The following is a 5,410-nucleotide window of genomic DNA, read 5'->3' as shown; positions in this document are numbered from 1 at the left end:
AGTCTAGGACAAAAAGTGACTGGGAAAGATCTTGCACAAGAGTGGACCACATCCCCTGTGCCAGCCCCATCCTCCACAGGGCCTCCACAGCATCCTGAACACAGGCCTGATCAGATCACTGCTCTACCACATGCCCCTCCCTAACACTGCACCAACCTCACCTCTCCTCTCTCCTCCAGCCAAGCTGGCTCACTTATGGGGTCCCTGAACAGGCGCTGCTCTCTCTTGCCCCTGGCTCTTTCTGCTTGGAACATTCTTCCTTCTTTCTCTGCTGCCTGCCCCGTACTCATCTCTCAAGATTCATCTTGGGTTCCCCTTCCTCCCGGAAGCCTTCCCAGATATCTCTAGCCAGGGTGGCTCCTCCAGAGCAGGAGATTGAGCCACCGACAACTGTGGTCTTCCTAATGCCAGGCACACAGGGGGCCTCAGTGAATGTTTGTCAAATGAATATGGGAATGAATGAGTGACCTAGGAGTGTATAGAACCATAGAAAATACAGACCCCAAAGAATCCCAGACTCCAGGGAGGAGATTCGGGCGGTTTTGGGTCTGAGAAGGAGCCTCAGTTAGGCCAGAGAGAGCCTAAGGATGGGGTTAAAGTCAGATTGTTCAAACAGACCAGCATCGTGCCCTGGATATGAATAGCTTCTCCGAGCTTTGGCCACATCATCTGTAACACGGGGGCTAATAATATTGCCAATATCATGAGGATAACACAATCCAAGTGGTGTATATATGCTCAACAGCTATCTGTTGTTGCTGCTACTGTTGACAAACAGACTAGGCGGAAGAGCTGAGGGGCTGGGCTGTCTAAGCTACTCCAGGATCCTGGGCCAGGGGATGATTAAGAGGAACCTGTGTTCGGGGCCCAGCTTTGGCCTGCCCACAGGCTGTGTGACCTCAGACAAGATTCTTCCCTCTCTGAGTCTTGGTTTTCTCCTCTACAGAATAAGGACATGAATTTTCCTTCCAGTAACTACCCAATAGGATTACTGTGGGAGATGATATGAGATAATATATGTGAAAAAGCTTTGAAACCTGTTCAGGGCTTTATAAACGCAAGGGATTATACTTATCTACAGGCAGTTTGCAGGGACTTAATTATTAGTCAGCATTCACAGGCACCGAAGCTTTGGCGCTGGCCTGTAAAGGTTCCCTTGGTAGCCCCTTGGTAAAGGAAGGGCCCTGGGGAGAAACTGAGGCCAGGCTGTTGGCATGTGTGCAAAGGCCCTTGGCGGTGGAGGGCAGGGTGGGGGGTGGCACTGAGATGGCCCAGCATTGGTGTTTCCACCCCAGGCCTGATCCCTGGTTCTAGGGCCTCCGTCCACCATTGCAGAGGTGGGAGTCTGCAGGAAGGGAGCGGAATCTCCTGGGCTTCAGGTGTGAAGGGCTTCAGATGCTGCCCGGGGCGGCTTTTCTGGGTTTGCTCCTGGCGGCTCCTTAGGCTGGAGGAGCTGGAGATAGGCAGCAGTTGGCAATGACTCGGCATTTGCTAGGCCCGGCTGGCTGGCGAGGGAAAGAGGTGCCCGGCCTCCCGCTGTTTGCAGACCCAGAGTTGTGTTCTTTGGAGGGTGAGAAGGAAGTGGGTCCAGGCTGCCCAGGGCCAGGCCGGCTCCCAGGAGCTCAGAGCAGGCCCAGCTCTTCATTAGGGAGAAGCAACCAAGCCTGTAAGGGCCCAGCCAGAGGGGTGTCCCTAGCAGGCCATGGTCTGGGAGTGGATGGCTGTGGAGGGACAATATAAAAGACAGGTTGGAAAGCAAAGACCTGGCCCTGAGATCCAGAAGTCATTGCTCTGAAGACAGGGAAGGAGGGCCCGTGGGAGGGACTAAAACAGGAGGCATGGGTCCCAGTGACATCCATTCATTTATTTACTCAGCCCAAATACATCTTGAACACCACTTATATGCTAGGTAACTAAAGACAGAGCAGTAAACAAGACAGAGCTATCCTGACCTTGTGGAGTTTAGGCTAGCAAAGGAGACGGATGCCAAGCATGGACATTCCCCAACAGGGAAGTGCAGGGGGCTTTAGAAGGGGAAACTGAGAGGCTCCACCCAGCCCCCACAGCAGAAGGCCTTTCCTGACAAGTGAGGTTTGAGCTGAGGCCAGAAAGAGTCGGCCTGGATGGGGATGGAATCAGTTGAATTCAACAAATAGTTATGGCTCAGCTACTTTTGATGAACCGGTACACCCAGTCTCTGTCCTTGAGGCTTTAGAGTTTGAAGGAAAAAGTCTCCCAGGAGGAAGGAACTGCATCTGCAAAGGCAGAGGCCCAAGGGGCTGAGGACACGGCCTGCGCCCCAGGGAGCTCTGGGTGCAGCGGCCAGGAGAGGTGGGAGGCGGGGCGACAACAGAACACTCGCTCTGGGCCACGTAGGGCATCTGGGGCTTGTCCCAGGGCAGTGAAGGAGATGCTTAGATTTGCGTGCTTGAAAGGCCTCTCTCCAGTATCTGGTGGCACAGCGGCAGACGGAAAGTCACATGTGGGAGCTTCTGTCCCACATTCCCTGCTCTCAGGCCAGGTGTGAAGGCAGGGGAGGGTGTGTCTAGGCTGCACGTCTAAACGGCTGTCAGGCTGTGTCTGTCACTGACCCAATGCGGGAGTGACTGAAGCTGTGTGTCTGCCTCACGCCTCCTCACCCCTTTATTAGCATCGCTGAGCTAGCCGTGGATCAACAGTAGTCCTCACGTGGGCCTGGCGCCTGTGTCCGTTTGAGTCTCTCAAGAGATTGGTCCAGGAAGCTGAGCCAGGACTCCTACTCCCATTTTACAGATAACGGTATTAATAACAAGAGCTGACATTATTGAGTGTTTAACCGTGTGAAGACCATGTGCATCCACCACCTCATTAAAAAGCCTCAGTAACCACCTCCATTTTACAGAAGAGGAGAAGTCAATGCCCAATGGCACACAGCTTGTAAAGAGCAGAGTTGAGACCAGAACCCTCTTCTCCTGATCTCCTGGCCCTGTCCCAGGCCGTCCCAGCCTCTCCTGTCTCCTTTCGTTTGTCCTCTTGTTGCTTCAGTCTTCCCAAGCAGACAGTGACCTGGTCCTGCGGAAACAGCCCCATCGACTGAGCTCAAATGGAGAGCTTCACCCCTTCATACCCTTTCCCCCACACTGCGGCCGCACCCCACCCCCTTGCAGGACAGTGCTCCTGAAACCCTGAGCATCTGTGCCTGGATGCTGCAGCCCCTCCTCCGCCCAGCTCACAGCAAGCACTGGTGCTCTCCTAAATCTTTCCAGAGCAGAGACCTCTCCTGCCTCCATCTCAGAGCCTCACTTGGTCAGAACAGACAGGGGAGGCAGGATCGATGTGCAGAGAACTCGGTAATAATCCCCGCGCAGGCAGTCAGGCTTCTGTATAAAGACAGATTAAAAACTCATTGGGTTGAGATAAGGAAATAATTCAGCCGGTTGGCCACAGTGGGAAAGCCTGAGGCTGCAGGTGCTGGTGCTGGTACATGTGAGGGCTGCCAGGGCGGGAGCAGCTTCTGGCCTTGGGATCTGCACCCCCCCCCCCCCCCGGTTTCACCCTCAAAGCCACCTTTGCTGCCTGCCTTGAAGCCAAAGCTGACAAATCCCAGTCCCCCCAGGGAGCAGTGAGGAGGAGGCAGGCTGGGGGAAGCCGAAGAGCACAGTCGCTGCCTAGTTCCACACCCTGATTTATTTCCTCCACAGCACTGAAATTACTTTGCTCATTTATTTGTTTACTTGTGTGCTGTCTGTCTCCTCACCTAGACTGTAAGCCCCCACGAGGCCAGGGACCTGTGGGTCTTGTGTACTGCAGTATCCCTAGCCCCCAGCACACAGTAGGGACTTCTTAATAACTGTTGAGTAAATGAACGCAGGGGTTAGAACCCTGGCTCTTCCCACGCAATTTAGGCGTATGATCTCGCTGGGCCCCCGTCCTCTTGGCTGAAAAATGGGCACAGCGGTATCCTTCAAAGATGCAACCCAGCGCCTGGCTCCTAGGAAGCCCAAGAGAGGACTGTTAAACCTATCAGAAAAATGGAAAATGTGTCTGACACGTGAGGCGCCATCAGGGGGCGCCCTTGTGCTAGGTGCTCGGCGTGCTGCGCCCTCCGCTGGCTCCGGCGTGACTGCAACCCAGGCCGCCCCCTCGTCTTCCGCCCCCACCTTTGGAGGGTTACCTCCTCCCCACTCCGTCCCATTCACACGCCCACCCCAATACCGGCGCGCGTGCCTGCTCCGGGGACCGTCTCCGCAGCCCTGTGCCCCTTCCCCCTCGCCGGGCCCAGACTCCTTCCGCCCACGCGGCCCCATATGCTGGAAGAGCCTCCCACTCCCCATCTGTCGAGCCACTTCCTTGCCCCCGTTCTCGGCTTCGGCGTCGTCCCCTCCTCCGGGAAGCTGGTCGTGATTGAGGGGTGGAGGAGGGCAGACGTCGCGCGGGACGACGGCCTTCCACGCCCCACTCCCCCAACCGCCCGGCTTTGGGGAAATGCCCGCTGCCTTGTGCAGACGACGATCCCCAGGGCCAAAGTCTGAGCCTCGAGTCAGGATGTGCGAACAGATGCAAGCGAGAACTCTGTGTGTGCTTCAGTCCTGTGGGCAAACCTGCCAAGGCGGAGAGTGGGAGGGCCTGGAAGGACCCCCCTGTGTCAGGCGGGCCGGCTGGGACGGCCGGCTCCGCACACCCTGCAACACGCAGGCGCCAGATCCCGGGGTCATAGCTCCTGGGCAGTCCACTAAGTGACCGGGGCGTGCACGCGGGGGCCAGGGACAGAGCCACGGTCCCTAGGGGCGGCCGCAGGGCCCAGGGAGCGCGGTGCGGAGGAACACAGCCTGCTTTTCTTGCCTGAAGGACCGGTTTCTTTTCGCAGATTGATTATTGCGCGCGCTGTGTGTGTGTGTGTGTGTGTGTGTGTGTGTGTGCTCCTTCGGGCGTTGTTAGTTTTTTTTTTTTTTAAATGCACCTTGCTTGTCTAATGAATGTTTGATTGCACCTACATCCGGAGGCTGTTTTAATGAAAGGTGACGGCTCCAAGAGGGAAATAAATAAATAAAAGATCATTTCCGCGTCCCCTGACCCCCCTCCTCCTCCCCCAGCAACAGCTCTCCATCCACAGCTGTCTTCTGAAGCCTATGGCCCCGCGAAAGAATTCTGTTCCTGTTTGAACTTTCCCATGTAAATGCCGCTCTCTCCCGAGGAAATCCCGCCCTTCAATCGGTCCCTCTCAGGGCCTTTATTAAGGGTATGAGCGGGGAGACAGAGGGGAGGGAAGCTCTCAGGGAAAGGAGGAAGCCTTCCTTTCTGGCCTGAAAGCTGCCCTGAGGACCTGCTCACCCACTCGGTGTCTGGCCCTGTGCTGAGGGCCGTGGGGCCAGAGAAAGCAGGCCCAGGTTCATTCCAGTATCCTCAGTTCGGTTCACCACCTATCTGTGTA

This window comes from Halichoerus grypus, chromosome 2, assembly GCF_964656455.1.
Source record: "Halichoerus grypus chromosome 2, mHalGry1.hap1.1, whole genome shotgun sequence".
Classification (NCBI taxonomy): domain Eukaryota; kingdom Metazoa; phylum Chordata; class Mammalia; order Carnivora; family Phocidae; genus Halichoerus; species Halichoerus grypus.
This window is presented reverse-complemented; position numbering follows the sequence as displayed.